The sequence below is a fragment of the Chlorocebus sabaeus genome, chromosome X (assembly GCF_047675955.1).
Source record: "Chlorocebus sabaeus isolate Y175 chromosome X, mChlSab1.0.hap1, whole genome shotgun sequence".
NCBI classification, from domain to species: domain Eukaryota; kingdom Metazoa; phylum Chordata; class Mammalia; order Primates; family Cercopithecidae; genus Chlorocebus; species Chlorocebus sabaeus.
The window spans coordinates 43,428,403-43,453,955 of record NC_132933.1 but is presented as its reverse complement, the minus strand read 5'-3'; positions in this window follow the sequence as shown (position 1 = coordinate 43,453,955).

Genomic DNA, 25,553 nt, shown 5'->3' with positions numbered 1-25,553 from the left:
GGTTTCTCCTTTGAAAAATGAGGCACTCTTCAAAATGCCTAGACCTCCTTTTTTTTTTTTTTTTTTTTTTTTTTTTGAGACAGAGTCTCACTCTGTCACCCAGGCTGGAGTGCAGTAGCAGGATCTCGGCTCACTGCAACCTCCGCCTCCCAGGTTCAAGCGATTCTCCTGCCTCAGCCTCTTGAGTTGCTGGGATCACAGGCACGTACCACCACGCTTGGCTAATTTTTGTATTTTTAGTAGAGATGGGGTTTCACCATGTTGGTCAGGCAGGTCTGAAACTCTTGACCTCGTGATCCACCTGCTTCGGCCTCCCAAAGTGCTGGGATTACAGGCATGAGCCACCGTGCCCGGTCCTGATCTTTAGATATAAATTTAAGCACATTTTTCCCTGGCAATACTCATGTTTCTAACCTGGAAATATTTCTAAGAAGAACAGTACTAGTCCGTTACAGCTTTATCAGGTAATGACAGAGAAGTTGCGTGATAACTTGGTTTTGACCCTGAAAAACAGTCATTTGCGTAAAACAAATGGTGCAAGTGTTGAGGGTAATGGGAGGAGGGTTATCTGAGGATTTTTTTCTCTTATTCTTATTCTTTTTTTTTTTTTTTTTTTTTTTTTGAGACAGGATCACACAGTCTCACTCAGTCACCCAGGCTGGAGTATTGTTATCATGGCCCACTGCTGCCTCAACCTCCTCAGACTCAGTGATCCTCCCACCTCAGCCTCCTAAGTAGCTAGGACTACAGGCACGTGCCACCACGTCTGGCTTTTTTTTTTTTTTTTTTTTTTTAAATTTTTTAGTGGAGACGGGGTTTCACCACATTGGCCAGGCTGGTCTTGAACTCATGAGATCAACCGATCTGTCCACCTCAGCCTCCCAAAGTGTTGGGATTAGAGGGGTGAGACACAGTGCCCAGCCTTTTTTTTTTTTTTCTTTTCTTTTTTCGAGACGGAGTCTCGATCTGTTGCCCAGGCCGGAGTACAGTGGTGCAGTCTTGGCTCACTGCAATCTCTGCCTCCCGGATTCATACCATCCTCCTGCCTCAGCCTCCCGAGTAGCTAGGACTACAGGTGCCTGCCACCGCACCCGGCTAATTTTTTTTTTTTTTTTTGCATTTTTAGTACACACGGGGTTTCACTGTGTTAGCCAGGATGGTCTCCATCTCCTGACCTCCTGATCCGCCCACCTTGGTCTCCCAAAGTGCTGGGATTACAGGCGTTAGCCACTGCGCCCGGCCCTTTTTCTCTTCTTAATAGGAAAATGATATCAAAATTTGTATGCAAAATGTTTTCCTAACTGAGTTGCTTCAATTTGCCTTCATATGCCCCTGTTTAAGAGTGGAGGCTTAAAAAAAATCTAGATGTGGAATTGAATCGTGTGTAACTCATTAGCATTTCAGGACAAATCAGAGTTGCCTGTATAACATTTTTGTATGCATCCTAATACCTTCCCTCATAACTTTGCATGTCAAGGATGCCTTTGAGGAAGTGTTTGTTGTTTGAAATTTCTGGTTGAATATATTAAAGCTTTAAACAAGCATGTATTGGGTATAGTCTTGGATGCAGAGTAGAGGCCTGGCAGGAGGAGTAGAGACCATTTTCTAGAGATTTCTCCAAGTTGGAAATTCTCCCAAATGTAATCACCTCTTAAAAGGAAGTTTGAAGTAGAATAGCTCAAAGTGCAAAAGAAAAGTAATCACAGTGTAAACATGTATAAACGTAGATACATTTCTTACAGCCATGTATTTGCTAATGCATGCCTGGTGTCTATAATAATATACAAAGCAGTGTGGAGCAAAACTAACAAGGTGAAGAGGAATACACTCAGGTCACCATTTACATGCAGTTTAAAAAGATACAGAAGAACACTACATATTGTTTTTGGATGCATTTATATGATGTAAAAGTACAAAAATGTGCACAAGAATGACAATGTTCACATTCAGGGCCTCTGTAGATAGTAGGAGGATGAGAGTAGGATGATACACAGAGGCCTCATTTGTATCAGCCACTTTTTGGTAAATGTTACTGAAATGTAACATATACATATATATAAAGAGTATAAATTGAAGGTGTACCCATGTAATCAGTGCTGTATCTGTGAAGTTTTGATTTGATTCCTTTATTTATTTATTATTATTATTATTGTTTTTGAGATGGAGTCTTGCTGTGTCACCCAGGCTGTAGTGCAGTGGCTCTATCTCAGCTCACTGCAACCTCCATTTCCCAGGTTCAAGCAATTCTTCTGCTTCAGCCTCCTAAGTAGCTGGGACTACAGGTGTGCACCACCATGCCTGGCTAATTTTTGTGTTTTTAGTAGAGACAGGGTTTCACTATGTTGGCCAGGAGTTCGAGACCAGTAATCTTCCTGACCTCAGGTGATCCGCCCCCTTCGGCCTCCCAAAGTGCTGGGATTACAGGCATTAGCCACTGCGACCAGCCATGCTTGAAATATTTAAAGGGAAAAACAAAACAAAACAAAACAAAACTCCACAAGGTCCCTGTAGGTGCAAGGGAAAACTTCCCATTCACCCTCTGAAGGTTCACTAAAAATCACTGACAGGAGGCAAATGAATAGAAGAAAAAGCACACAAATTTATTTAACATGTATGGGAGTCTTCAGAATGAAGGCTGAAGGATACAGGAGAAGTCCATTTTTATGCTTAGGTTCAACAAAGTATGGACAGCCGTGTGGAAATGTGCTTGGACAAAAAGAGTATGATCCAATGAATAAACTTGAGTGGAGGAAACCCAGCAAGTCCTCTCTAGATTCTTTTAGGCCTCTCTGAGCATGCATTCCTTCCTTCTGGGTGTGGGGGAGGACCCTCTCTGGAATGGGAGGTCTTATCATCTACAGTCAAACAAGGTAGGTCACATCATTTCTTTATGGCTGGTTTTGACACAGAAAAGTGGAGGGAAAGTTAGAGCAGTATTTTTACTTTTTGTGGCTGGCTTTGGGGGAAAGGGGTTCTGGTTTCCATGACCTGTTTTGGGGAAGAGCGTTTCTAGTTTCCATGGCTAGCCTTGGGTGAGAATGGGACTGAGAGACAGGAGGGCAGGAGAAGGTCAGAGAAAAACTTCTGCTCCTGTGGATGCTGCTGAGGTCTTCATTTTGGGGTATTGTTTCTGAATCCCAACAGCCCCAACGAGTTAGAGTACCCACTCCTTTAAATTCCCTTTCACCTGTAAAGGCCTATGAAAATCCAATCAAAGAGGATCTTTGGGCGAAGTGATTTAAAAAACATAAGCGCTACACGTTACAAATATGTCATTTTTCATTTTATGTCATTTTAATGTATGGTGTCATATCAAAATTTAAAGAATTGTATTGACTTGGATCCAATGAGAGGGAATTTAATGTATATTGGGGCAAACTTCCCCTTTTTCTTTCTTCAGCCACCTCCTAGCCCAACCCCAAATTTCCACAAAACTGATGGGGTGTTCTGTCGTCAGCCAGAAAATCAATCCCCTTTCTCCTCCCAGTGATGGTTGGGGGTGGGGGGGAAGAAAGGGAACATGGCCTCAAGGTTGTTTTGGTTTAGATGCTGGCAATGTTGCCCTCTGCTGGTGGAAGACTCAACTTGCAGATGACCAGTTGGCGGCATTCTTTTGCTGCCGTCAATCTAGTCCAAACCCAATTTATAAACAGGCTGTGCATGCTGAAATTCACAGTTTAAAACTTGCCTGCATTTTCCCATAAACAGAATCACTGTTTCGCACAGTGGCTGAGCCCCCAGGGTCACCTCCCAGATCAATAAAGTAATCAAAACCTACCCATGTTTCTAGGGAAAATGCTGTCAATTTGGATCAAGTATTCACCAAGTGTTTCCTATGTTCAAGGTATTGCAAGGGGTACAAATGTAATTCAAGAAGAGTCTTTGCGTCTAAGACAGTTATTTATCTTGTTAGGAGAAATAAAACATTAGCATGAGAGACTATAAGAAGCTATCTGAAGTGGCATCTTGTAATACATACAGGAAAGAGCGGTACATTCAGAGAGATACATACGGGAAACAGTGAAGATCAAAACGAGGAAGATATCCCTTCTGGGAAGGAGAAACTGGGGAAAGCTTTTTGAAAGCAGTTGAAGTTGAGATGAACAATGACAGTAAAGGGGGTAGTTTGTTTCAAGGAGAAGTAACTATAGAAGCAAAAGCATGGAAGTAGGAAAACATGGGCTGTGGTCTAGAAATGGCAAATAATCCCTCCTATTGAGACAGAGCATGAGGAAAGAATCCAGATATGTACCTAACTTGAAGGTCCCAGACTATCCTTGACAGCAGGAACAGGGACAACTTGTTGTAACTACTTGGAGCTGGACAATGACTCCCCTCATTCAGGTGGTTCTGGGTGAGGGGGTAAAGATGGGTAGTCCAGCGGGTTGAAGGCTGTGAATTGCTGGGGAAAGGATGCTGGGATCTAGAACAGGTTTGTGAATTTGGAAGAGAAGCCCCGGTGAGGGCTGGAAAGTGAGCAGGAGATAGGGAACAGAGTCCCCCAGTTTTCCCCGTTCTGTCCCACTTTCCGTTTCTTTTCTCTCTCATGTGTGGCCAGCCCAAGCAAGAGACTGGCACTGAAAGAACAAGAGGGTGAGGTGGGAAAACTTCAGGGGTAGCATGACTAGCTGAGAAGGATAGGATTCTCTCCCTTTTTCTCTCCCTTGACACTGTTATCTACTGCCTGCAGGGGAGGCAGGGGTCTTGGTAGTGGGTAGAGGAGGGGAGGTGAGAGTAGCTATGAAAATCAGTGGCTAAAAGGGATTTTTCCTTCATTCTTCTTCACCCTTTGAAGATAGCCTTTGTCACTGCTTGCCCTGCCAGGCCCCTGGCCTACATGGGGCAAAAAATGGAGAAAGAAATGGATATCTTCCAGCCATGCAGCTAGGGCGGCAGTTCTTCTTCTTCTTCATTTTTTTTTTTTCTCCCTTGAGACAGTCTTGCTCTGTTGTCCAGACTGGAGTGCAATGGCATGATCTCAGCTCACTGCAACCTCCACCTCCCGGGTTCAAGCTGTTCTCCTTCCTCAGCCTCCCAGGTAGCTGGGACTACAGGCATGCGCCACCACACTCAGCTAATTATTTTGTATTTTTAGCAGAGATGGGGCTTCACCATGCTGGCCAGGCTGGTCTCGAACTCCTGACCTCAAGAGATCCACCTGCCTTGGCTTCCCAAAGTTCTGGGGTTACAGACATGAGCCATTGCACCCAGCCAGGGTGGCAGTTCTTGGGTGGCAAATAGATGTGGTTAGTCAGACATCCATCAAAGAGGCTGCCTACCTCTTTTCCCTATGTAAATGGAGGGAAAATTCATTGCTATTTGTGACATTCCCTGTGCAGGAGGAGAGAGCAACATACTGTCACCAGAGAGGTTAAGGCATGAGTTTCAAACTCAATTTGACAGCAATAATGATAACCATAAAATAGCATTTAAGCTGGGTGTAGTAGTGGCTTGCACCTGTAGTCCCAGTTGTTCGGGAAGCTGAGGTGGGAGGATCACTTGAGGCCAGGGGTTCTAGGTCAACCTGGATAACAGAGGGAGACTTACATCTCTAAAAAAATAAGTAACTAAAATAAGCAGCTTGCATTAGTTGAGGGAATGCTGTGTGGCAGGCACTGAGCATCCTTATCTCATTGAATCCTCACAGTAGAAGCAGTACAGATGCAAGCCCTAAGGTCAAGCCAATCTGAGTTTAAGTCTTCACCCTGCCACTCACTAGTTAAAGCATAGTGCTTGACACAGAGTAAGAACTCAGTAAACATGGAATAAATATTCATCAACTAACAAATCAATTGATATTAGTTATTAATATGAATAAATATTACTCTATAGACACACAATCATATGAAGCAGGTACTATTACTATCTTCATCTCATAAATGAGGAAATTGAGGCCCTGAGAAACTAAGGACTTTGTACAAGTTTACACAGCTACTAAGTGGCAGAACCTGAATTGAAAACTAGTTGTCTGTACAGAGTTTCTGTTTGAGATGATGACAATGTTCTGGAAATAGATAGCAGTGATTGTGCAGCATTGTGAATAGACTTAATGCCACTGAATTATATACTCAGAAATGATTAGAATGGTGCATTTTATGCTATATATACTTTAACACACACACACACCCCCCCCCCCAGTTGTCAGACACTGGGATTTTAACCAATGTGTCATATACATGACCTCTCAATGAACATTAATCAAGTTTCTATTGTTCAGAAGACCCTGCAATGTCATAAAGCAAAGACTAGATTTGCAGTCAAATCTAGATTTGCAGATTTGTTCGAACACCATATCTGCTTCTTACAATCAGTAAGTGGCTAAGACTTGTCTGAGTTTTCTTGGGCCAAAAGGAGTACAAGTTCTACACAAGCCCTTCTCCAAGAGTTCACTTCAGTTGCAGACACACAGGTCCCTGTTATGTTACTGGATAACCTTGGGGAGAGGGGACCCAGATTGATTTGAGCCCCTGACAAGGAGGGCAAGGAAGCTCTGAGCCAGCTTACCCATTCTTAGTTACTCCTCTTCCCAAAGTGAAATGTGGCAGCTACTGGGTGGGGACTTTTAAGAGGAAGTGAGACAGCTACTGATAGGGGAACTTGAGGAGGGCCCCCTTGGAAAGGGGAAGGAAGATGAGCACATACTGAGATAAACCATTTTCAGGGTGTTAAAACTAGATTAAAACCAGTGTTTTTACATGTCACAAGAAAGAAATCCACACCACAAACAATCCTAGTAACTACTTTTCCTGCAAAAGTAATCATTCTTTTATCCAAGGTTCCTTGGGGATTAAAAAACAACAACAAAAAAATCCCTCAAAGTCCTTGTCAGCTTCTTTGGTTCCTCTATGACTTTTTATTGTATTCAATGGAGAGAAGTGCTCAGTAACAGCTGAGTCCCCAGATACACCATGACATTGCAAGAGAAGATGAAACATGAGGAAATCCACTCCCTTCCCATTTTCCAGACCACATCCTCCTCCCCTGTTCAATCTCCCTAAAACTGTCACTAGGCTTGTTCAGGTCAGGAATGAACTATAACCAGTGGATGCTGCCCCCTGCTGGAAAGCAGGGTTCATCCGCGGCTGCACAGCCAGTCTTGGCTTCCACAAGACCTCTTTTGTGTTAATGATTCGAAGCACATGTGTGTAATTAAAAATAACAATAATAATTCAGGGTGCCAGGCTGACCACGCAAATATATTTATCCTGAGAGGGGGGCTTGCAGAGCACCTTTCAGGGCAAATCCCCCACCACCTTTACATAGAACAGACAGTCTAGAAAAGTACAGAATGCTTTACTGTTATTTTCCTCATCCTGGCCCCATGAACTAACTAGACACAGTCTTTTCAGAGAAATACCAGCATGAAACAATCCCGCGGGGGCATTGGGTGCCTGTGTTCTGGATTTGCCTCCTTGTGCTTCACTTCAGTTGTCTTATTTCCATTCACCTTGGTTCTCTGAGCCCCGGTTGACACAGCACCCTGGCTCCCGACACTCCCCTCTGTCTCCTTCTGCTGCCATGCCTTACTGTAGCCATGCCCCTCCATCTGGCACTCAGAAACCTTTCCCAAATGTCATCCTGCTAGTCTCCTGACACCTTCACACAATCTGCCCATCCTTTTGGACATAGCTGACATGGTCCCCAAGGCTGGGGATGCTAGAGGCCACCTAGTAGCCACTAGGAAGCAATACTTGTACTCTGTGCCCTGCGCATCAGTGACAGGCAAGGAGGCTGTGGAACTATTCTTACAATCATCCGGACCTATCTCCTCGCCCTCACTGGTGCTGCCACCTAAGAGATTAACAAAGGAAGCCACTAGACTCAGATTGCTTAGATACAATTATAACTGGAAACACTGGGTTCTAAGGAAACACTGCATAAATCATATTCTTTCCTAGCTGGCCGACTGGCAATACGGTGGGATCCCTTTTGCAAACCAGAGTATGTTGGAATTATACTGGAGTGATGTGGACTATACTGGATTTTTTCAGATTTCTAAACTGCTTTAAGAAACATTCCATAGCTCCACTTGGCAAGATATAAACAAACTTGTAGGAAACTGGGTTAGTTGTACCAGTCAAATGAGCTGGCAGCCCAATTCTTCAGTCTCAAAGAGATTAATGAGCAATTAATTTCCCAGACCAGCTAAGCCTGGGAACCTCTGGGAGCTAATGGATTTTATCTGAAGCTGAAGTCCAGCCCATGTCCATGGGCCACCACATCAGACCCTCCCAAGAAGCAAGGGAAGGCCGAATTTACTTAGTTGCCCTGCCCCCTAGTGTCCACAGGCGGCAATAACAGCAGGCGGGACTCAAGCTTCTAGGTGCGGCAGCAGGGCTGCAGGGTTTGTTTTCTGCGCCACACAATGGCGCCTGGCTAAGGGGGTGTGGGACTGAAATTCAGCTCATGCTCTTCTCCCAAGCCTTGTGCCCTGCACAGGACTGCATCCATCTGGCGGTTGACCTCTGTTTTCTAATCTGTTTGCCAGGAGGAGCCCTTTTTTTTTTTTTTTTGGTAATTCTATTTTAGAAATTTCCACAAAGCTTGAGATTTCTAACATCTAAAGCTACCAGAAAGGCTGATACCAATCCCATGTGATAGGCCAGGCAGTCGGCATGTACTCAAATGTATATTCCATTTCTGAAAATTCACTTGTCCTATAAGAATAGCTCAGGGTGTTTGTGTAGAAGTGGCCCCACTCCAGAAAATTCCCTGGACTGGGAAATTCATAGTCATCCATCCAACTATGAACTTCTGTTAGCTCCACCTCCAAAATATATCCTGAATCCCTCCACATCTCTCCATCTTCACTCATTTCTGATCCAAACTAGCGGAAATTTCTTGCTACAAGGTAGCAATGCAGGGAAAAACATTGGCCTGCTACAATGGTCTCCCTGTTCCCACTCTGGCCCCTCCATACAGCAACCAGAATTATTTCTTAAAATATGCATAAATTCATGTGACTCCCCTCCAATGGCTTCCCAATGGATTTAGGATAAAATCCAAACTCTTTCCGTGGGTTACTAGGCTGTGGATAATCTGTCTTCTGCTTAGCTCATCTACCTGCCGCTCACCACTCTCCTGCTGATCCACTAAGCTCTAGCAACCCTGGCTGTTTGTTTTAATTGACATTTTTTATTGAGATAATTGCAGATTCACATGCAGCTGAAAAAAACAATAGAGCAAGATCTCTCATACATTTTGCCCAGTTTTCCCCAATGGTAACATTTTGGAAAACTGTAATATCATAGTAAGAATAGTGATGTTGATACAATCCACCTATATTATTCAGATTTCCCTGGCTTTATTAATATTTATCCTCATATGTGTGTACGTGTATTTAGTTCTATATAATCTGATCACCTATGTAAGTTCATGTGGTGGATACCACCACATGTGAAATAAGCACATCATGGAGAATGGGGTTTGCATCCTGAAACTGTAGGTCTTATAGTACATAGTCAAAGTACTGAACAATGCCATCACCTTGAGGATCCCTCCTATTGCCCTTTTATAATCATATTCATCTCCTCCCCCCACCTCCTTAACCCTAGGCAGCCACTAATCTGTTCTTCATTTCTATAATTTTGTCATTTCAAAAACATTATATACATAGAATTGTACAGTATGTGACTTTCGGGGCTGCCTTATTTTCACTCAGCATAATTTTCTGAAGATTCGTCCAGGCTGTTACATGTATCTGTATTTTTTTTTTTTTTTATTGCTGAGTTATGTTCCACAGTATGAATGTGCTTCAGTTTAACCATTCACCCATTGAAGGGCATTTGTGATATTTATTTACAGATCTTACATAAATATAAGTTTTTCATTTCCCTGGGATAAATCCCCAAGATTGCAGTTGCATATTGTAAGCACGTGTTTAGCTTTTTTGGCTTGGCTTTTTTTTTGAAACAGGGTCTCACTTTGCTCACTCTGTCATCCAGGCTGGGGTGCAGTGGCACGAGCATGGTTCCCTGCAGCCTCCATCTCCCGGCCTCAAGCGATCCTCCCACCTCAGCCCACCCAAGTAGCTGGACCACAGGTGCACTTCTGGCTAATTTTTTTTTTTGTGGAGATGGGGGTCCTCCTACGTTGGCTAGGCTGGTCTCAAACTCCTGGGCTTAAGTGACCCTGACGCCTTGGCCTCCCAAAGTGCTGGGATTACAGGTGTGAACGATCACGCCCAGCTACGTGTTTAATTTTTAAAGCAACTGCTAGACTGTTTTCCAGAGTAGCCATACCAGTTTACATTCCCGCAAGCAATGTATGAGTGACTCAGTTTCTCTCCACCTTCACTAATAGTGGTGTTGCCACTCTTTTTTGTGTTGGACATTCTGATATGCATGTAGTGCTATCTCATTGTAGCTGTCATTTGCATTTCCCTAATGGTTAACAATGTTCAATAGCTTTTCACGTGTTTATTCTTCATGTGTATGTTCTCTTCGGCAAATGTCTGTGTATATCTTGCCCATTTTCTAACTGGATTGATCAAATACTGAGTTTTGAGAGTTCTTTGTGTGTTATGAGTACTTTCTCAGATATGTGATTTGTACATTTTCCCCCCCAATCTGTAGCTTGTCTTTTCATTCTCTTCATATGTACTTTCACAGAGCAAAACCTTTAAAATTTTTGACGAACTGTTTTTCCTTTTATAGACCCTGCTTTTGGGGCTAACTCTAAAAACTCTGCTGAACTCTAGATCCCAGAGATTTCCTCCTATTTTTTTCTCTAAAAGTTTTATAGTTTTCCATTTAATGTTTATGTCTGTGATCGATCCTGACTTAGTTTTAAAAACTGTTTTTATTTTTAATGCTTGTGGGTACATAGTAGGTGTATATATTTATGGGGTACATGAGATGTTTTGATACAGGCATGCAATGTGAAATAAATACATCATGGAGAATGGGGTATGCATCCGGAAACACTAGGTCTGATTCATTCTTTCTATTTTTTGTACCTATTAACCATCCCCAACTTCCCCTGACCCTCCACCATCCTTCCCAGCCTCTGGTAACCATCCTTCTACTCTCTATCTCCACTAGTTCAGTTTTTTTTTTAGCTCCCACAAATAAGTGAAAACATGAGGTTTGTCTTTCTGTGACTGGCTATTTCACTTAACATAATGATCTCCACTTCCATCCATGTTGTTGCAAATGACAGGATCTCTCTCTTTTTTTTTATGGCTGAATAGTACTCCCTTGAGTATATGTACCACTTTTTCTTTATCTATTTATCTGTTGATGGACACAGGTTGCTTCCAAATCTTAGTTTTTGTGAACAGCGCTGCAACAAACATGGGAGTGAAAATATTTCTTGGATATACTGATTTCCTTGCCTTTGGGTATATACCCAGCAGTGGGATGGTTGGATCATATAGTAGCTCTGCTTTTAGTTTTTTAGAGGAATCGCCAAACTGCTCTCCATAGTGGTTGTACTAATTTACCTTCCCACCAACAGTTTACGAGGGTTGCCTTTTCTCTGCATCCTCATCAGCATTTGTTACTGCCTGCCTTTTGGATACAAGGCATTTTAACTGGGGTTAGATGATATCTCATTTTACCACTACAAGTAAAGTGTGAAAACCTCACTTCTATTTACATTTCTTCATCTTCCAGGTGTTATTTATCATTGTCTTCAGTATCAGAGGGTGTTATAATTTTTGTTTCAGCAATCAAACATGACTTATAAAGCTCATGAGGAAACTGATAATGTCTTCTGTGTACCAGTACATTTGTTGCATATACTTTTTTTTCCTGATGTGCCAGGATTCCTTCTTTTATCAGTTTTTTTTTCTGTTTTAAGAGCTTCCCGTAGCTATTACTTAAGAGTTCGGCTAGTGACAAATTCTTTTAGTTTTTCCTTCATTTAAGAATGCTTTATTTCGCTTTCATTCCTTAAGAATATTTTTGCCAGATGTAGAATTTGCACTTGACAGTTCTCCTGTCTCCGTACTTTCAAGTTGCGTCACTTCAGTCTTGCCTCCACGGTATCAGATGAGAAATCTGCTGTAATTTGAATTGGTGTTTCCCCATAGGTAATTCATTGTTTTTCTCTGGCTACTTTCAAGATTTCTTCTTTGTTTTTAGTTTTATTTTCCCCCTTTCTTTCCTTATTTATTTATTTATTCTATTTATTTCTTTATTGAGATGGAGTCTCACTCTATTGCCCAAGCTGGGATGCAGTGGCACAATCATAGCTCACTATAGCTTCAAACTCCTGGGCTCAAGTGATCCTCCCAACTCAGCCTCCCAAGTAGCTGGAACTACAGGTGAGCACCACCATGCTCAGCTGATTTCTTTTTAGAGATGGGGGTCTGTCTTTTTAGAGATGTTGCCCAGGCTTGTCTCAAACTTCTGGCCTCAAGTAATCCTCCTGCCTCGACTTCCCAAAGTGCTGGGATTACAGATATGAACCACTGTACCTGGCTGCCTTTAGTTTTAAAAGATTAATTATGATGCGTCTTGGAATGGATTTGAATTCATCCTGTTTGGGGATTGCTCAACTTCTTGAATCTATAGGTTTGGGAAGTTTTTCAGTCGTTATTTTTTCAAATACTCTTTCAGCCTTATTCTCTTTCTTATCTCCTTGTGATACTCCGATAATATAAATATTAGATCTTTTGCCATTGTCCCATAATAGTCTCTGCTTTTTTTTGTGGGCTGTGTTCTTTCTGTTAGTCAGATTAGGTAAATGCTATTGATCTCTCCCTCGAGTTCACTGATTCTGTCATCTCCACTCTACTATTGAAGCTATCCAGCAGATTTTTCATTTCTTGGTTCTTGGTATGATAGGTGGCTTTCCATTGTATTCTGAACATCACGTCTACTATGTTAGGAGGCTCAGGGTTCCATGTAAACTTTTAATTTATCAGCCAGTCATACTGTTTAGGTTTAGCACACAAATCCTAGTTTTCATGGGCTGTGATTCCAATGGTAGTTTTATTTTCAGGATCTATGAAATGTCATATTGGTCTGCTTGATTTATCTGGTGCCACTAGGCTCCCTGATGTTCTGGTCCCTGATGTTGCTGCCTGAAGGGGAGGAAGGATTTCTCTAGGTTGACAGTGAGGTGCCTTTTGGTGGGGGAGGGGATGTGGTGGGGCACCCTATTAATGTCTGTAGCTATCTAGCCTCTTTGGGAAGGGCAGAAGAGTGTCAGGCCTACAGAGACAAAGCGATTTCCTGGAATAGGCCACTTACTGTGGCTACATTCCTTTTTTCTCTTCCATCTGCCTACTTCAGCATCTCGCAGCAAAAGAAGACAGTCTAAGATCTACTCAGCAGGGAAGGAGAGCACTTCTCCAGCTGTTCATTTTTGTCGGGGTTTCTGATTGATCTCTCTTGCCACTGGTGTCTGACTCACTGACTGTTGTCAGAGGGACTCCCATTCCATCTGAGGAGAATAACTAATGGGCTTAACTAGGCTGCCTTCTAGTGCTCAAACAGTGTTAAGGAAATGTCAGGTTTGAATGGCCTTTCTCTGTTGGGTGGAGAGATGCAAGATGCTCTGCTTTTGTACTGTTTCTCTAGGGGTCACAAACCGGTTTGCCTTCCCCTTACCACCATTCAGAATGCTCCTTGGTTGTCTCTTGGGCCATTTTCAGAGTTTATAGTTGTCTTAAAAGGGGGAAATGGGTTTTCTCAATCTTGTCCAGATCAGAAGTCTCCCAAGCCTTTTTAGTTGTTCTTGTTGCAAGACAAACTTGTTCTAGCCATAAAGACGTTTCCCTGGATGTTTTCTTTGCCTGGAATGTTCTTCTTTGAGATTGTTAAATGTTTGGCTTATAGTCTCTGTTCAGATGCCATCTCGGAGACACTTACCTTATCTACTGTAGTCTCCCATCACCACTCGTACATACTCAATTACTTTGATCACTTTATCCTGTTTTACTTTCTTTGTAGCACTTAACACATTATGGGATAAACTTGTCATTTTGATTGTTGTGGTCTCCACCATCTCTAAAGTAAGCTCTAAGGGAGAAGATTTCTGTCTGTAAGAGTAAAAACATAGAAAGAAGTGGGCCGTTTTCTTTCTTGTTCATTGGTATGTGCTTATAACAGTACCTGACAGAGAATAGGCCCTCAATACATATTTGTTAAATGAATGTATGCATCCAGCCCTAATTAAAATATTAAGGTGATCTGGCACAGGCATCAGACAGATAGATGTCCAGTGCTACTGTCAGCAGACTGATATCCTGAGCTATCTAGGATAACTTTTATGGGTATGGAGTATAGAGGAGACCTGTTCTATTATAGTATAATAGTTGGCTTTAAATATATATATATACACACACACACACACACACATATATATACACATATATACACATACACACACACACACACACACACACACACATATATATATATATATATTTTTTTTTTTTTTGAGATAGATAGAGTTTCACTCTTGTTGCCCAGGCTGGAGTGCAATGGTGCGATCTTGGCTCACTGCAACCTCCACCTCCCGGGTTCAAGCAGTTTTCCTGCCTCAGCCTCCTGAGTAGCTGAGATTACAGGCACACACCATCATGCCTAATTTTTGTATTTTTAGTAGAGACAGGGTTTCACCATGTTGGTCAGGCTGGTCTTGAACTCCTGACTTCAGGTGATTCACCTGCCTCAGCCTCACAAAGTGCTGAGATTACAGACATGAGCCACAGCGCCCAGCCCCAAATATACTTTGAAGGAACATCTGGGAGGTCCACATTTGCTAATACCTGCCATTCTCTGAAACACTTATGTCTAGGTTAAGGCCAAGACAAGGTATCCTGAATTCCTAACTTTTGCATTCATGAAGATAACCTCACCATGTGCCTCATCATTATGCTCATTTATTGTCATACTCCAGGATTCATATGGATCCTAAAATATAGTAGGCTTCCAATAATATGCTCAGAATGTTCATCTAAAAATAGCTTCTCCCTCTCCCAGCCACAGCACCATCCTAGTGAAGATAGACACTATTGAGAAAATGACCCACTTCATTCTATGTTTTTACTCTTTATCCATACCAGCCTCTGCTATCTTTCTCTTCCAGGACCTTCCCCTAAGTAAATCTCAGAAAACCCAAACTTCGCCTCCCCTGGAAAGGGTGACCTGAGCCCTAGCGACAGTAGCTCAAGGACTAATAGTGTTAACTGTTTCGTTTCAGCTCAATTAAAGTGTTGGAAGTGCTTCAAACACATTCTAACCACTCGTTTGTAGCAGACATAAAAGTATGCTGCTCAGATCTTCCTTTAAGAGAACACCTGCCACAAGGAGTTCATTTAGCTGACAGCCTTCAGCTGTAGCATCTTTAGGCTCTGCCTCGTCTTTTGAGCTGAGCCCATATGCTTCTGGGCAGTCCTCACACAATGACCGAGGTAGAGGTGAACGGAGCTCACCATTTCTGGCCAGTGCAGGATGCCTCTCTGGATAGTCTTTGTATGGGAAAGATTATTGTTGAACTGGCTGAGATTTCTCAGAGCTGCCATCACAGTTTAAGGCTCTTCTTATCCTATTCTTCTTCCTTCTCCCTCTTGTTTTACAATGGTCATGCCTGTAGGTGCTATGAAGTCTTTCTCTGCCTACTTCTGCTTCCTATCCCCTCTTATCATTTACTTGTCTTACCCCCATTAAAATCTCTTTTGTTCGTATCTTTTGGCATCTGCTTCCCAGAGGAACCGAAATGATGTATCCCTTACCCCTTCTTGATTTTAGGATCTCCGTGTCTGAAAGTTTTTCAGCTACTACCCTGACTCATATTATCTTCTGGGCTCTTTGATGCTGACATCCTGTTTTGGATGATCCTTTCATTATGGACCGTGGAACTTTGTTTCAGACGGAAGCATCATCTGACATTTTCTCTCTAGCTCTATAGACCATGACCACCAGTGTGGTCTAGATATTTAACATTGGGTTATGGGATAGAAACCTTAGGTTCTTGTCTCATTTCTGCTACTTACCACCATTTAACCTTGGGCAAATCACCTGTCCATTCTGCACCTTAGTTTTTCTGTTGATAGTAAAAGACTGGGACTAAATGACCTTGAAGGTCCATTCCATCTTTGACATTACCTATCTGTATATCACAGGATCCTTTGGGTCAGCAGATTTAATTAAGGAACACTCTACTGCCATAAAAATGCATAGAAAATGATGTTGACTTTGCCCACAGCCTATTGTAAGACTACTTAAACACAAAAGGGTTAAATGTAATCATATGGGGTGAGTTTAGGAAGTGACAGGCTTGAAGCTAAACCTGCATCCTAAATTGAGATGGCAATAAGGGGGTAGAAGTGATTAAAAGTCCAGGCCAGAGGAAAGACTATGGTGTGCAGAAAGTGTAGAGACACACCAGCTGTAGTCCTGTCAGCATCAAAGAAGTCCAATTAAGTTAACAAGGCATCCATCCCATGAGCAGAGCAGCAGTGAGGAATCTAGGAATGGCTAAGCAGATGAGCAGTACCATCCAAGGAAGGAGGGAAATTGGAGAATCAGGGAAGAACAGGGAAGAAAGAAAGGTTTTTAACCTTAGAAGTTGAGGCACAGGGCAGGCTATGAAGTCAGGCAACTAGGTAGCAAGACGGGCAGATAAGCTCTGAACCCCAAGTGCACTTGTCTTAGGAACAAAGCCCAGGTATTAGATACAAGATAAAAAGCCTACAAGCAGCTAGCTAAAGTTCTTTATCTAATGCCCCTCATTTGCCAGCACTATTGGTCTGGGACAGAACCTACTAGTAGGTAGGAAGCGTGGGAAGAGGAAGACTGCGCACAAGCAGGCCCATAGTATCACACTTAAGAGCATGGGCTCTAGAGCCAGAGAGCCCTAGGTTTCAAGACTGGCTCTATGTCTGATATGCTATGTGATCTTCAGCAAGTTGCTGAAGTTCTCTGAATCTTTATTTCCTTCTGCAAAGAAGGGATAGTAATATCTCTTTATAGGCCTAGGGTAAGGATTGAATGAGATACTCCACTGAAAGAATTGAGTCCTATGCCTGGCACATTGCTACAGTTTTAATGTTCCCGCAAAAACTCACGTTGAAATTTTTTTTCCCATAAGTTATTGGGGTACAGGGGGTATTTGGTTACATGAGTAAGTTCTTTAGTGTTGATTTTGAGATTTCGGTGCACCCATCACCCGAGCAGTATACACTGCACCATATTTGTAGTCTTTTGTCCCTCACCCCCCTCCCACTCTTCCCCCCAAGTCCCCAAAGTCCATTGTATCATTCTTATGCCTTTGCATCCTCATAGCTTAGCTCCCACATATCAGTGAGAACATATGATGTTTGTTTTTCCATTCCTGAGTTACTTCACTTAGAATAATAGTCTCCAATGTCATCCAGGTCGCTGCAAATGCTATTAATTCATTCCTTTTTATGGCTGAGTAGTATTCCATCATGTGTATATATACCACAGTTTCTTTATCCACTCATTGATTGATGGGCATTTGGGTTGGTTCCACAATTTTACAATTGTGAATTGTGCTGCTATAAACATGCATGTGCAAGTATCTTTTTTGAATAATGACTTCTTTTCTTCTGTGTAGATATCCAGTAGTGGGATTGCAAGACCAAAGATAGTTCTACTTTTACTTCTTTAAGGAATCTCCACACTGTTTTCCATAGTAGCTGTACTAGTTTACATTCCCACCAGCAGTGTAGAAGTGTTCCCTGGTCACTGCATCCATGCCAACATCAACAGTTTTTTGATTTTTTGATTATGGCCATTCTTGCAGGAGTAAGGTTGTATCACATTGCGATTTTGATTTGCATTTCCCTGATCATTCGTGATGTTAAGTGTTTTTTCATATTGTTGGCCATTTGTTTATCTTCTTTTGAGAATTTTCTATTCGTGTCCTTAGCCCACTTTTTGATGGGATTGTTTGTTTTATTCTGATTTGAGTTCCTTGTAGATTCTGGATATTAGTCCTTTGTCAGATGTATAGATTGTGAAGATTTTCTCCCACTCTGTGGGTTGCCTGTTTACTCTGCTGATTGTTCTTTTCGCCATACAAAAGCTCTTTAGTTTAATTAGGTCCCAGCTATTTATCTTTTTTTTTTTTTAATTTCATTTGCTTTTGGGTTCTTAGTCATGAAATCCTTGCCTAAACCAATGTCTAGGAGGGTTTTTCCAATGTTATCTTCTAGAATTTTTATAGTTTCAGGTCTTAGGTTTAAGTCCTTCATCCATCCTGAGTTGATTTTTTTTTTTTTTTTTTTTTTTTTTTTGAGACGGAGTCTTGCTCTGTCGCCCGGGCTGGAGTGCAGTGGCCGGATCTCAGCTCACTGCAAGCTCCGCCTCCCGGGTTTACGCCATTCTCCTGCCTCAGCCTCCCGAGTAGCGGGGACTACAGGCGCCCGCCACCTCGCCCGGCTAGTTTTTTGTGTTTTTAGTAGAGACGGGGTTTCACCGTGTTAGCCAGGATGGTCTCGATCTCCTGACCTCGTGATCCGCCCATCTCGGCCTCCCAAAGTGCTGGGATTACAGGCTTGAGCCACCGCGCCCGGCCTGAGTTGATTTTTGTGTAAGGTGAGAGATGAGGATCCAGTTTCATTCCCCTACATGTGGCTAGCCTATTATCTCAGCACCATTTGTTGGAAAGGGTGTCCTTTTCCCACTTTATGTTTTTGTTTGCTTCATCGAAGATCAACTGACTCTAAGTATTTGGGTTTATTTCTGGGTTCTCTATTCTGTTCCATTGGTCTATGTGCCTATGCTTATACCAGTACCATACCATTTTGGTGACTTTGGCCTTAGAGTATAGTTTGAAATTAGGTAGTGTGATGCCTCCAGATTTGTTATTTTTGCTTAGTCTTGCTTTGGCTATGGTCTCTTTTTTGGTTCCATATGAATTTTGGATTTTTTTTTTCTAGTTCTGTGAAGAATGATGGTGATATTTTTATGAGGACTTCATTGAATTTGTATATTGCTTTTGGCAGTATGGTCATTTTCACAATATTGATTCTGTCCATCCATGAGCATGGGATGTGTTTCTTTTTTTTTCTTTTCTTTTTTCTTTTTTTGAGACAGAGTCTCGCACTGTCACCCAGGCTGGAGTACAGTGGTGCTATCTCGGCTCACTGCAAGCTCCGCCTCCTGGGTTCATGTCATTCTCCTGCCTCCGCCTCCCGAGGAGCTGGGACTACAGGCACCGCCACCACGCCTGGCTAATTTTTTGTATTTTTAGTAGAGACGGAGTCTCACCATGTTAGCCAGGATAATTTCGATCTCCTGACCTTGTGATCCGCCCGCCTCGGCCTCCCAAAGTGCTGGGATTACAGGCGTGAGCCACTGCACCTGGCCAAGCATGGGGTGTGTTTCTATTTGTTTGTGTCGTCTATGATTTCTTTCAGCAGTGTTTCATAGTTTTCCTTGCAGAGGTCTTTCGACTCCTTGGTTAGGTACATTCCTAAATATTTTATTATTTTGCAGCTATTGTAAAAGGTGTTGAATTCTTAATTTGATTCTCTGCTTGGTCACTGTTGGTGTATAGGAGAGCTACTGATTTGTGTACATTAATCTTGTATTCATGTTGAAATTTCATTGCCAATATAACGGTATTGGGAGGTAAGACCTTTAAGAGGTAATTAAGTCATGAAGGCTCTGCCCTCATGAATAGATCAATGCTGTTATCATGAGAATGGGTTAGTCATCATGTGAGCAGACTCCTAATAAAAAGATAAGTTTTGTCTCCATTTTCTTGCTCACCATAGGATGTCTTCTGCCATGGGATAACCCTTGCCAAATGCTGGTGCAATGCTCTTGGACTCCCCAGTCTCCAGAGCTGTGAGCCAAATGAACTTCTGTTCTTTATATATTACCCAGTCTGTGGTATTCTGTTTAAAGCAGCAGAAAATAGACTAAGACATACTTTGTAAGTGCCTAGTAAATGTGAGCTAATGTTCTTATGCTTTGTCTGACTTTGACCTTGAATAATGCAAGCCCCTTCTCATCAGTTCCCTAATTTGTGAGAATGAAAACAGGAGCCTTCATGGTTATTTAGTAGTTATAAATTCTCACTCTAGGGAAAGTGCTCATTAATATTCTTACCACCGTTTCTTATAGAGAGCACCAGAGGCTGAGATTTATTTAATGTGAACAATTTAAAATAATTTCTGTAAGCGCACACATAGCTAGCTTTCAATTACTCACTCTAATGGAGAAGAGCAGAGTCATAGGTAATCTAAAACTGTGCCAAATCCAAAGTCATCTCTGTTCGGTTTGGAAATGAACTGGATAAACTTTTTTTTTTTGCAGCACATTTACCTTTTGGATTTTTTTGTGCTTGGCCAATAATAAAATAAATTTACATTATCTAAGCACACTAGCTGACAGCAAGTGAAAGTGCATAGAAAGGGGAAAAAGAGAAGCTAAGATCATGATACCAAGTTTGTTGCAATGAAGAGGGGATTTACCATACATTTTTATCAGTGATTCTCAGAGTTGAGAGGAGATTTTTAAAAATTGTATGGGGAACTTGTTAAAAATGCACTTTCACAGCTCTAACCATTTTACAGGTGAGAATACTGAGGTTCAGATAGGGGAACTGACCTGCCCTATGTCATAAAGTTGAGGGTACAATGGAAAGTAGGACCTAAGTCTCACAGCTCCTCATATAATGTACTAGGAAGCGATGATAATGGAGGCCTCTGAGGAAGAGAATAGAGAGAGAAGGCCAAGTAGAAGACAGAATAATGAAGCTTGGGGGTATGTTCACATTTGGTAGGGTGAGAGAAGGGAAAGAAGACAGCAAGAATGAGAAAGTGAATGAAATTAATTTCTTGGATCTTGGCTGATCTCTCAGAAACTTCTAACCCAGTAGTTCTCAAGCTACTATGCACCCAGGTCAATTTGAGCACCTCTTGAAAATATGGATCCCCAGACAATCTGATTTAATAGGTCTGAATTAGGGCTTAAGTTTGTGTTCTTTTTTCTTTAAGTCAGCACCGCCTGTAATTCAGAATTAAGTAAATGGAAAACCTCATCTTGAAAAACATTTGTCTGACCTTCTAAGATCTTGAAGTTTACATCAAAATGTCTTGAGGAAATACTAAGATCTTTGAAAACTCGGGATTTCCCCTATTGAATTACTTGGGACCAGGGATGAACTTTGAAAGTCCAAAAGCTGCTATGACTGAGCACTCTGTCTGAGTAGGGAAAGCATGGCATGCTGCTCGAGGATGCAGGCTTTAGCACTACACTGGTCTGTGTTCAAATCCTGTTTCTGGCACTTACTAGCTAAGTCATCTCTGTCAAATTCTTTGCTTCTGTGTGCCTCAGTTTCCTCATTTGCAAAGTGGGGATAATAATAGGATCCGCCTAGTAGAATTGTTTTGAGGGTGGTCTGTAAAAGTGTTTAGTTTAGCAATCACTCAAACACAGCTTAGATTGTTACTTTTCTCTTTTCCAGGGTTGCTTGCATGGTGGATCTTTTGCTCAGGATAAATCATCTGAAGACTCTAAGGCAGTTAGAGTGACCAACTGTACCTGTTTGCCCAGGACCGAGAAGTTTCCCAGGATGCATGATTTCAGTGCAAAAAGACAGGCCTGAGCAAACCAGGATGATTGGTCACTCTAAAGGCAGACTTCTCTGAAGCCCTTCAAGTACTTATTCGCATACATAATATTTTTACTGGTAAACAGTAGCTATCAAATGCTCTGCCAATTCAACAAGGAATAATTGCTGAAGGTTATCTGATACTATATATCTAGTAGCTACTTGAACTAAAATTTCTAACTTGAGCAGCTTGCAGAGAACTGCATGGGAGTGATGCACACTTCTAGGATTCCCGAAATTCCCTATATCTGGACTGGGCTCAGCTGTACTGTATTTATTTCTTAACTAGATGATAGATTTCTTTTTGTAAATATGTGGGTGTCTATTAAAAGGATCACAATAGTCTCAGAATTCTATTTGATGGCTCAATAAATATAAGCTGAATGAATAAATGACTGTCAATTGAAACGTCTTCACTTGGGTGTTTGCGAGACTTGATTTATGAAATTGGGAGGTACAGTTTGAAAACCATCTCAGACAGCAATTTCCTCCCTTGCACAGCACTAATTCTCTGTCAATGTGGCTTCCAGAATAAAGGTACGACACAAGACAGGCACTTACCTTGTATTGGTGAAAAGGCTCTTGAGATGCCTGTGAAGGGGATTTGCAGAGTTTCCAAATTTGGCTCTGAAATCTTCTGAGATGCATATACATTCACATATACATATACATGTGCATATACATATACATATACATCTGTCAAAAACAGAGCAATGCCAGGATAAAGTCACATATCTCACCCAGCTATGTCCCAGATGGGACTTGACCTTGTTGTATACACTCTTTTGTGGACTAGTGCTTTGTACATTGTTAGGGTGATGAGGTTAAGGGTTTAACAGGCCTTTCTTTTTAAAGATCCATTGTGTTTTCTCAGGCTGGAAAAATTGTCATCCTCCATTCGCCACTAGATGGCCCATCATTCAAAAAATATTCCTTGTTTTCTAAAAAAGATTTATGGAACAAGGTTCCTATAATCATTTGATTATTCCCATGATGATTTTCAGCCATATCATAGCAAATCACCATATATTCTTTCAGTATTTACCTTAAATTGGCTACTTTCTAACTTAAATACGCCTATTTTAGAAGTAAACTGGAAGGTGAACAGGAAAAAAGGGAGAAAGGTATACATAGATGAAAAAATTCAATGGCCCTGGAGAGAAAGAGCTGCCTCAAGGATGAATAGGAAGGGGAAATGGGCCTGGAGTTGGTGATTCAGGACTCAAGGGGCCAAGATCAATAGTAGGCAGAAAGATAAAGGGGGCAGGTGAGAAAGAAGGAATCTCAAAACTGAAACAGAAAAGCTGGGCCAGAGGTAAGAAGAGAGAGGCATGGAACCTGGGGGATAGAGAGGGGATCTGAGACAAATATAGAAATGTTGGTACAAAATGTTTATGTAAGAGAAAGCTACACTTGAGTCAGGCATACCAGAAGCTGAAAGAAAGGTGAAGCCTAAGGAAGAGGTGTGGGGATGGGGCCTGAGGGGATGAAGAGGATAAAGAGGTATATCAGACACTCTTGGTTGCAATGTTTCCATCTTCCCTCCACTTCTTCTTTCCTTTGGGGAACATTAAGCAAGACCGTTTAGTAACCAAGCCCGAAATTGTGGCCCAATAGACCACAGACCTCAAATGCCTTACCTACAAACTTTGTTGCCATGTGTATTTTGGAATTCAGAATTGTTCGGATTTCAGACAGGTAACGCAAGCATACACTAGACATGAGGCAACATACCTAGTGAGGCCTGGGGCAACACCCCGTAAGCAAACACATTAATATTTCTGCAGTGAAATGTATGATTTATTGTACTTAGTGGGCTAGATGAAGACTATGAAATAGTCTCAGGTCTGTTCAGGTTTGATTTTGTCGCCAAAAGCATTTTGATGCCAAACTAATAAAAAACAAACAAACAGCCTTTGATTTTCAGAACCTTTTGAACTGCGTGTACTGCTTATGTCTTATTTTTGAATCTAGGTCATGGGCACATAGCTGTTTGTCGTATTACTGTTCATACCTTTTGTATGTGTGAAATATGATTTTTTAAAACCTTTGAATTGCCTAGGCTCATGTCTGTTCTGAGAGGGAGCATGACACAATACTAGATTCATAGAAGGCTTACTAAACACTTGTGGAATTGAACTAACTCAATCTAGCCCTCCCACATGTATTCTTTATTATCTTTGTCTTAGAGAAAGCAACAGATGCTCTTCTAGTTAGGGAGGTTAGTCTGGTTATAAATATAAATAAGAGTTAAACTGAAACAAAGGCTATCCCTAGGAAAAATGCCTTCATTCCTTTATTCATTAACTCAACAAATATTGAGGATTACTGTGAACTTAGCACTGTGCTAAAAGTTGAAAAGCCATAGGAGGTACCATATAAACAAAGTTCTGTCTCTTCCATTGGGAAATTGAAAGTCTGGTGGAGAAGATGAGACATTCGGTATCATACCTAGTGAGGCCTGAGGCAACACCCCGTAAGCAAACACATTAATATTTCTGCAGTGAAATGCATGATTTATTATACTTAGTGGGCTAGATGAAGACTATGAAATAGCCTCACATCCACCTGTGATTGAATGGGCAGAATGCCACAGGAGAGGCATGGTGTGCCATGAGAGCTCCAAGCAGATGTGCTCTCTGCCCAGCATGTAGATACTGATGCATGCCTGGAGAGTTTAATAGAGGAGCTGAGATTACAGCGGTTTCCACACTGTTACCATCTAAAATGGCAATCTGCTCTCATTGCTCCCTAGCCTATGGGGGATTAGGTCTTCATTAAATTAGATTTCTGAGGTTTTTCTGTATCCAAGGAGGAGGACAATGAAAGGCCACATTTGGCGCCATCTAGTGCTTAATGAGTGCCATCTTGGATGGCCCCCAAAAGCAAAGAGTCAAGGGCTCCAGCATGGTATTTTAAAAGTTCCTCTGACCTGAGACCCCCTGCTCCAGACACTCCTGCCCCAATAACTTACTTCATCAAAAAGAAGGGCTTTTCCTGCAGTCCAGAGATAGCTGAAGCTGAGCATCTTGGTTTACCTCTTCCTTGATCTGGCCTATTTCAGCTCAGCCTGGGGCTATACTGTGATGTGGGTAACTAGATTCTTCATCCATAAAATGGGGATAATAAACAAATTGACATACATAAAGTAGTTAAAACAATACTTGGCACATAGTAAGCACCATAACGGTGTGCCCACCTAACTATTAGGTTGATGTCAGGATTAAGCTGTCAAGCAGTACCCCAGTTCCAATGAAGCCCACCAATGAATCTACGTCTCAAAAAGTTGACTCTCAGGGCGTCAAAGCTTCTGTTCATGAAGAGGAGCTGGTACTCAACACCAAGGCCTATAAATTTCACGAACGTGCACTCATAGCCTAGAGAAGGAGGCTGGGACAGGGATGCCCCCACCCATTCCAGTGAATTATTCTCACTAAGATCACTAATAAACCAATAACCTTCTTGTTGGTAAATTCAGTGGATGATTTTCAGCCTTTATCTTCTCTGACCTTTTTCTGTTAGCAGGTGGTATTGGCACTGTTGAGCCTTCCTTCTCTCCTTCATGAGACACTCTCTTGGCTTACAAGATACCACGCTCTCCAGGTTTTCCTTCCTCTCTGGCCAGTCCTGACACTTATTTGCACACACTTCTTCCTCCATCCATCTCTCAATTCTCTCAATTCTGCTGGTGACCCCTCAAGAGTCTTTCCTAGGAAGCCTTCTCTTCTCACTAGCCATATTCTGCCCTGGGCAATCTTATCCACACCCATGACTCCATTGACCCATATGCTGATGACTTCTAAATCTAGCCCAGATCTCTCTTCTGAACTCCCATAGAGTTCCCATAGATCTGGCTGTCAACCAGACATTTTCACATAGATGTCTTATAAGCACCCCAAACTCTACATGGTCCTAATTCAACTTACCATCCCAGCTCACCTCCACAAACAAAAGATCTTGCTCCTCCTCTTATGTTCCCTACCCCTGTCTCCCACATCACCTACTTC